The sequence below is a fragment of the Acomys minous genome (genome assembly GCF_964271855.1).
Source record: "Acomys minous genome assembly, chromosome: 10".
Taxonomy (NCBI): Eukaryota; Metazoa; Chordata; class Mammalia; order Rodentia; family Muridae; genus Acomys; species Acomys minous.
Window position 1 is genome coordinate 63,431,382 of NC_140491.1, and position 8,806 is coordinate 63,440,187.

The window sequence follows — 8,806 nt, forward strand, 5'->3', positions numbered from 1 at the left end:
ACAGAGATCCGCCTTCCTCTGCCTCCCAATTTCTGTGTGGGGGCCTTTTTCATTCAGACTGCCATGGTGGTGACGGTTTTCTAGACACACACATACATTATTCCTTACCAAAAATTAAAAAAAACCCAAACCCTCGAATATGGAGTTGTGTCACAGAGACTCATCAAGCAAGCGCAGAGACACCTGAGCACATCTTTCTGCCCTCCTCCCCAAGGGCAGCCCCAGCGCATTCTCTCAGGTCGACCATCTTGAAACAATTTAAGCAACACAACGAATAAGGAAGAGCAAGGTTACACCCCCCCCCAAAACAAGTACTTATCCTCGAGTTCATATTGATATAGATAAGGTAGTTAATAAGGAAACACTGAGAGCTGGAGAGATGGCTCAGAGGTTAAGAGCACTGGCTGCTCTTGCAGAGCAGAGTTCAATTCCCAGCAACCACATGGTGGCTCACAACCATCTATAATGAGATGTGGTGCCCTCTTCTGGCCTGCAGGTGTACATGCAGGCAGAGCACTGTATACATAGTAAATAAATAAACAGAAAGAAGAAAAAATGCTGATAAAGAAGAGACTAGCAGCCAGTAAGGTAGGGTGCCAATCTCCTTTGGAGTGTAGACTGCGCACATGTAGGTCCTCCCAGAGGATGCTGGGAAATGAGACCAAGCAATATCTACTTCCTAAGGTCCCAGTGACAAACCACCAAAACAATGCGTTTACCGGGCTTACAAACAGAGCCTGAGTAAGGGTTACCAACAACAGTCTAAACCCAAAGCTGCCAAACCAGAAAGTCTGCACCCAGCGTGGATGAGAGCTTCCCATACCTGCACAGGTGTGCTCTCCCCTCCCCCAAGGCTTGCCCTGCTCAGAGACCCAGGGCCATACAGGAAAGACTCTGACACAGCTGGTTAGGAGTGACTAGATACTTAGGTAAGGGTCTAACGGCCCTCCCCATCCCCTCTTTATGATGGAGAGTTACCAATCAGCAAAGCCAGCTGTGAGCATCTTTCGCAAGCTGGAGGTGGGCTCTGAATAAGCCTGTACAAGAACCTCCAAGGCTCTCACCAAACCATCACCCCAGTCACCAGAAAAACATCGGACAAGCCCGCGGACAGAGGGACTTTTGCAAAACACCTGAGCAACACTGTCCAGTGCTGTCATGGCTGAGGAAGAAAGGATAATTGAAAGAACTGCCCCAGCCCAGAGGGGCCCAAGGACCACAAAGCAAAACCCCCCGTGGGTCTGGATTCCAGACACAGAACTGGAAAAGTCCGTTAAATGAGCTAGGAAATTGTCCTTTTTGTTCTGTATAGACTCCAGGGCTAGAGCTTTGATTAGAGTATGGAGTTTGCATGGTTTTAGCATCTTAACATTCAGCATTACTTAGTGTGGCCTTGTTAGCTCTCTCACTGGTGTTACGTGTTTTAACAGAAGCACGACTCCCACATTTTCCGGGCAAATCTAAAACAGTTTGAAAGTCAAAATATATGTATGTATCTGTACCACAGTTTGGTGTTGTGTGTGCAGACACAACCTCAGGTACCGTCCATATGTTGTTGTTATGTGGCTTTTTCTTTCTTTCTTTCTTTCTTTTTTTTTTTTTTTTTTTGAGACAAGGTCTCTCACTGGCCTGGAACTTGCTGAATAGGCTGGGTTGGCAAGCCAGTGCAGGGAGCTGCCTGTCTCCACCTTGCCAGCACTGGGATTGGAAACAAATACCAACACTCCCAGCCAAGAAATTCTACTGCCTCAATTGTCTTCTTAGCTGTATATGTTTATTTTGGGGGTTGTATATATATTTAAAGACACTGTGTAACCTAGGCTAGCTTGGCACTCAAGATGCTCCTGCCTCAGCCTTCCGAGTGCTGGGATTACAAGCCCAGGCCAGGACGCACAGCTTGCACATTCCTTCCTAAAGGCCTTCTCTGGGCAGCACTCGAGTCTCTGTGTGCTCTTTCCACTTCAGCCAGCCTGAGGCTTTCCTGGTCTCTGACAATCTTCTTACTTCATCAGTGCACATCCGCCTCTCCTTTGAATATCTATGGTCTTTTGTTTGTTCGTTTTTTTTGTTTTTCCATGACAGGATTTCTCTATGTTAATTTGACTGTCCTGGATCCACCTGCCTCTGCCTCCTGGGAGTAAAGGTGTGTGCCACCATGCCTGGCTCTACAGTCTTTTTGTTTTGTTTTTTGGAGGGGGTTGAGACAGGGTTTTTCTTGTGGTCCTGGCTGTTCTAGACTCACTTTATAGACTTGGCTAGCCTCGAATTCATATCGATCCACCTGCCTCTACCTCCCAAGTGCTGGGATTACAAGCATGTGCCATCACCACCCCCCCCCCATGGTCTTTTTGGTTTTTTGAGACAGGGTTTCTCTGTGTAGCCTTGGATGTCCTGGACTCGCTTTGTAGACCAGGCTGGCCTCGAACTCACAGCAATACGCCTGCCTCTGCTTCCTGAGTGCTGGGATTAAAGGCGTGTGCCACCGCGCCCAGGTCGGTCATTTTTATTTAAAGTTCGTGTTGTTGAAGTGTGTGGGATCTTTTGCTTTGCCTGAAGTTGGGTTGTCAGGGTTCCACTTGACGCTTGCTCTCCCATGCTTTTTACAGGGTGAATGGGAACAGGGTTTTAATGAAATTTTAAAAATAAGATGCACCAGGCACTCGGGAGGCAGGGGCAGGCGGATCTCTGTGAGTTCGAGGCCAGCCTGCTCTACAGAGTGAGTCCAGGACAGCCAAGGCTAACCCAGAGAAACCCTGTCTCGAAAACAAAAAACAAAATAAAAATAAAAATAAGATGTCAGACAACAAATAGTATATGGAGAAATTTATTAAATGAGCATGGGGAGAGAAGGAAGAGGGGAGATGGGTACCCCAGAGAGACAGAGAGAGGCAGAGACAGAGGAAGAGAAACAAGAAAGAGAGAGGTATGGGATAAGAAGAGGGAAGAAGGCCAGGCGGTGGTGGCGCACGCCTTTAGTCCCAGCACTCAGGGAGGCAGAGGCAGGCGGATCGCTGTGAGTTCGAGGCCAGCCTGGTCTACAAAGTGAGTCCAGGACAACCCTGTCTCAAAAAACTAAGAAGAAGAAGAAGAAGAAGAAGAAGAAGAAGAAGAAGAAGAAGAAGAAGAAGAAGCAGCAGCAAAGAGAGAGGATGAGAGATGTCAGAGCGAGGGAGGGAGAGAGGGAGCCACAGGAGAGTTTGGCCATGCCCAGTGCCAGGTAGGCAATGACATCACAGGTAGGTAGAGTGGAGCAGAGAGCTAAGACAGGAATGCTCCCTGAAGTCCGCATCCAGAGCCCATCCCTGGCCTGGGAAGGAGGGACACCCGCAGGACCTTCTTTCCAGGTTACTGTGTGGGTGGCCACCTCTTAACCTGGTTATGCAGTGTGGCTTCCTGGCCTCCATACCGGAGTGCTGAGGACTGGACCACCAAGGCATCTAGGAAGCCTCTAAGCTGGTCCTCGGGGTTTCCCAAGGTACTCCTCATCCCCAGGGGCACGCTTCAGAGCCACTGAGTTCCAGCAACCACTTCTCAGAGCAAGTAGAGAAGAGGAGACTTCTAGGGTCCTCAGGTAATCACCGCAGCCAGAGGCTGGTGGCATCAGGGCCAGCTGAGGGCTATATCCAAGGCCGAGGTCAGGAGGGAGTAAAAGGTACAGGAGGAGGGTGCGGAGGAGGAGGCAGTAGCCCAAGAGTGGCCATGGCCCAGATTGGCCACGGGGCTGAGCAGGTGGCCCTGGGCCAGCTCCGGCACAGCACACTCTGTCCCTCTTCGCCTAGCCCAAAGAACAGCTCAATCTGCTCCAAGGCGGGGGGTGGGAGTGGATGCAGAGCCCGTGCCCAACCGACCAACACGTGTATGGGTGTACTCTGGGGTGGCCACTTATGCTGTGCACACGGTGGACCCTGATAGGTCTTGGCTGTCATCCTGCCCAGATTGATGTTTTGAGCTCCAGGCCAGTTTTCACACAGTTTGGGGCACAGAGAGCATAGGAGATGGCCGTGGGCAGGAAGGGATGGGGAGGGGCTTGGGGAATGGAGCCCTGCATTTGAGTGTGAGAGAGTCAATAGAGCATAGTCGTTTCCCTTTTGGATGTAGAGACAGGAGCTGCCTGCCTTGGGACAGGGCTAGAGCAAGCTCAGTGAGAAGCTGAATCCAACAGCTCTGAATAACCCTGTATTCAGACCACTGCTACCCAGGACTCCACTGTCCAGGATTAGGTCCCTCCAGCCACATGGAACTCCTGCAGATAGGCATCACCTTGCTGGTGGTGATGCAGATGCAAGCCCAAGACCCAAGAAGGGTTCCGGGCCCCAACTTGCCTTTTCACAAGATCTGTCTGCTGCCCAGCCTGGGGAAGGAGGGGGTAACCGTGAACCCTGGTCAAGCCGGCCTAGTTCCCGCGGGTAGGAGCAGGGAACAGGAAGGTCAGGCCGGTACCGACCTTCCCGGTAGCCTTCGGAACCCTCCAGGTGCATATGGTGACTCCAAGGCTTTGTCAGTCACTAGGTCTCTGCCATTTCAGCAGACGTGGCCCTGTGCCGCGTCTCGGGTAGGAGAGGGTTGGCTCTGTCTGTCGCTAGTCCTACAGTTCCAGGGAAAGTGGTTCATCCTTGGCTTGATGGGCCACACCTTCAGGAGGGCGGATGGGGTCCCACTCCAGATATGGGTGACAACCTTCAAGCTCAGGGACAAGTTTGCCACTATGTGTGTTCCACTCAGGTGAGACCCAGTTCCCAGGCCCCCTGCCACATGAGGGTACTGTGATAGCTGGTTGTGGAAAATCCAGCATCGAGAGGCAAGTGGGAGGACCCGACAAACATCCACAGAGAGTAGTCGGGGCTACATCTGCCTTGAGCAAGTTCAGGGATATCTTCCAAATGCATGTACCTGCTTGTCCTGGGACCTGTGGTTTCGAGAAATGGGCATGGGACCAAGGAGGGCCAGGGGTCAATGAAGGGTTGAATCCAGGAAGATGCCCAAGCATAAGATAGGGACAAAGGGCAGGACCAGGTACCACAGTGACTTCAGGTGATGTACCAATGGCAGCTGCGAAGTCCAGGCTTCCGTGAGGCATGACCTGTCTTGGAGAGCACGAGGAACAGGACCCTTCTAGAAGAAGCACAAAGTCTCCTCTTCCTAATGCACCCCGCGGTCCCCTCAAAGTCCACCTGTTCTTTTCCATTCTCCCCAGGATCCCGTTCTTTGGACACTGGGTCAAGACCCCGGGCTCTGAGGGTCAGCCAAGCCAGGAGCATCTCCGGAGAGCCTGGGAAGGTGAGTCCTCCTTGTCTGAAGCCCCAAGCTGCCCCGATACCCAGAATGGCTGTGATCAGCAGCCCCCTTACCACTGGCTGAGCCCTCATCTTTCCTGCTCCCCGCCCCCCCAACAATGAGAGTCAGAAAATTACAAGGTAGACCTGGCAGAGGACTACAAGAGTGTTGCCCCGATCCTCCACAGAAGGACTAAGGGCCAGGGGATATTCTGGGCTACGCTGCTCAGCAAGGCCCTAGATGGAAGATGGGTCTGCATAGGGGTCATGCTGGGTGAGGAAGCATCATTCCCTTAGTGGGAAGAGGGGTCCTTCCCCAACCACCCCACCCCCGGCCCCGAGTGTGAAGGGAAACAGATGGTCCTCCCTCCAGCTCAGCTCATCCTGTCACAGGGATGGGGGGAAGGAGCTGGATTCTGATGAGGGCTTGCCTTGACACTGGGTATCCCTCAGGGCCATGTCACCTTCTTGCCCTAAACTTGTACAGGGGGGCCTGGAATAGTGAGATGGGGCACTGGGCTGCAGAGATGGCTGGGAGGTAGCCTCGAGCCCTGAGGACCGATGTGTGGGATCCTAGAATCCTTTAGGGCAGAGGGCTGGGGGAAGGTCCTCCTGTTAGGGATAAAGCAGGCACGGAGGGGGAGGGAAGTCTGGGACTGACGGGGGGGGGGGGGGGCGGAGGGTCCTGGGCGCAGGAGGAAGGGCCACAGTTGTCAGCTAAAATGCTTCTATCTCATTATGAATCTGGGGAAAGCTGGGGGCTAGGAGGGGGCATCCAGACAGGGGGTCTTGGAGAAAGTGGGGGGGGAGTCTAGTGTACAGATCCACCTCCTAGCCTGACACAGACACCTTAGGCTACACACTGTGAAAGGATTGAAAATGAGACGTGAAATTAGGTCCAGGCTTTCAGACAAGACGCTGTGGTACGGGTGGAACCAAAGTCTCTGCTTCCCAGTGCTGCCCGAGTCAGGTATGCGTGAAAACGGGTGACCGGGCATGCCGGAACACAGTGTTGCCTAAAGTGGGTCCCCTGGTCTGGGGTCAACATTCCTGCTCCAACTGAAGGTACTAAGCCAGGCCTGGGTTAAGTAGGGAAGGGGCTTTGGAGGTCAGAGGTCATGCAAACGTGTCCTGAGGACCCTGAGCTCCCTAACCAACACGACCCCCAGAGAGGAGTATGTCGCAGAGTCCTGAGTACACTGTGGGTATGGCTGGTAGAGATGGAGGAGGCGGGGCCATCGGCTGAGACCCCACCCTTTGCTCCCTTGACCTTCCCTCCCACCCGCTCCCCCTCCCGCACCCCGTCACCCCACTAGCTCCTGCTGGGGTCTGTGCAGCTCCCTCTGGTCCAGTTTCTCTCCCATTTCCCGGCTTCCGATCTTTCCATGTCTCCCTTAGGCCAGATGACAACGATCGAAACAGGCTGACCGTGGACGGCTCGACCCTCGCCACGTCCCAGCTAGGCCTCCCCTCACTCAGCCTCATCTGCCCCCAACACAATAAACACCCGTGACAGAGGAACAGGCTGGCCATCGTGTCATGGAGAACGTGGGCCAGGTTCATGGCGGCTCCCAGCCCCCTTCCACCTCGGTGTACCAGACCTTCACAGACGCTAGAGTATCTGTTTTGGGGGCTGTCATGTCTTCTAGGACACTTGTCCTCATTTGCTCTTCTTTTTTTGTTTTTTGGGGTTGGTTTTTTTTTTGTTTGTTTGGTTGGTTGGTTGGTTGGGGTTTTTTTGGCTTTTTTTTTCTTTTTTGGTTTTTCAAGACAGGGTCTCTCTGTGTAGCCTTGGTTGTCCTAGACTCACTTTGTAGACCAGGCTGGCCTCGAACTCACAGTGATCCTCCTGTCCTCTGCCTCCCAAGTACTGGGATTAAAGGTGTGCGCCACTACACATGGCTCATTTGCTCTTCTTTGTTGACTTTACCTCCCCTCCTTGGTCTTAGAGAGACAGAGACGGGCTGCACTCAAACAGCACCTGGCCCCACGCTGGGGAGCAGGGAGCATGGTGTGACCCCAGTGACTAGATCCCAGGTGGGGCTATGGAGGGGGTGCCTAAACACCGTGCCTCAAAGAATGGCACCCAGCCACTCCTTGCTAGGTATCCCCTGCCTTTCTCAGAACTGCGGGCCAGTTTCCCGGGGTCGTCATAGACCCCAGAGTGAAAGGCAGGGTCCTGTCTCAGGGCTGCACTTAAATTAAAACTCACCCTTTCCATGGAGTGCCTGAGCTAGACCATAACTCCGTACAAGCCCTACTTTTTTCATGCTACAAAGTCCAAAATATTCCACTCAGCAGCTTCTCAGTGGTCTAGGACGATGCCGTTCTTCTACTTACAGCCCTTTAAGGAACATTGCTGGAAAAGGCCGTGACATGAGGCAACAGCAGGCCTGAGAAGCCGAGGTACTAGGTCTCCCGAAGCCCCATCCCCATGCGGCTAACACAGGGGGGCTGTGCTCAGACAGCAGGTGGCAGTCCCGTAGCCCTGGTGAGTCCCAGGCTAAGGCTGAGGGACTCAGGGACTCAACTCTACCAGCGCTGTCACCCAGCCAGCAGGCCCTCAACCAGCTCAGGTCCTGCCAGGCCTTGAGGATAAGCTATCTCTGGAGATGTCACAGAGCTGGCCTCCTACTCCCCCAGAGAAGAATCTGCTTCGCTACATGCCAAGGCTCAGACTGTTTCTAGAAGCTCAGGCCCTGAGGGCTTTTCAAGGCTAAATCCAAGAGTTCCCTGATGCTTGCCAAGCACTTTCACACGCAGCTCAGGTGCTGGTTCAAGGTCTTACCATGTTGCAATGGGCCCCCCAGGGAGAGGCCGGCCTGAGACCCAATCAGTTGGGTAGGGGCCTCCACGTCAGTGCACCCTTGATTTCTCAGACTGCTCATGCAACCCAATTCCTACCACAGTGGTAAGACTGAGACAGGAGGCTGGGCCCAAGCCAAGCTGAGGGAAGGCAGAGCATCCCAAGGCCTCACCTCACTCCAACAGAGGCCCCCACTTATATAAAAGAGGCCCCATGACCTGGTAAGCCCACATTTAACAAACGCCCCAAGAGCTCCTGCAAAGTAGGGATATCTCCACCTTTTTGCACAGATGGGGAAACTGAGGCACATAAAGGCTGGCCATTGGCCTGGGTGCCCTTGTTTCTGCTAGACCCAGGATGGCCTCTCTGTCTGCTCATATCGTCCACTCCTGCCTTTGAGGCACTGGAGGGGGCAGGAAGGGATTCTGGGTGATGCTGAGGAACAGATGCCCTCAATCTGGTAAGAACTTAGAAAAAAGCCGGGCGGGCGTGGTGGCGCACACCTTTAATCCCAGCACTTGGGAGGCAGAGGCAGGCGGATCGCTGTGAGTTTGAGGCCAGCCTGGTCTACAAAGCGCGTCCAGGACAGCCAAGGCTACACAGAGAAACCCTGTCTCGAAAAAACCAAAAAAAAAAAAAAAAAAAAAAAAAAAAGAACTTAGGGGAAAAAAAAGGCCTCAGTGACAGGGTTGGTGCCTGGGAGCATGCGGAGGCTGAAGCTGGGGGT

General features: G+C 53.2%; 1 long non-coding RNA gene across 1 annotated transcript; it reads left to right on the forward strand.

Annotated features, from left to right (window-relative positions):
• Positions 1-4,071: 4,071 nt before the first annotated feature.
• LOC311606390 lies at positions 4,072-7,092 on the forward strand. The gene is made up of 3 exons (XR_014782328.1): positions 4,072-4,472; positions 5,195-5,277; positions 6,672-7,092. It is a non-coding gene; the product is annotated as an uncharacterized lncRNA (long non-coding RNA).
• The last annotated feature ends 1,714 nt before the right edge of the window (positions 7,093-8,806 follow it).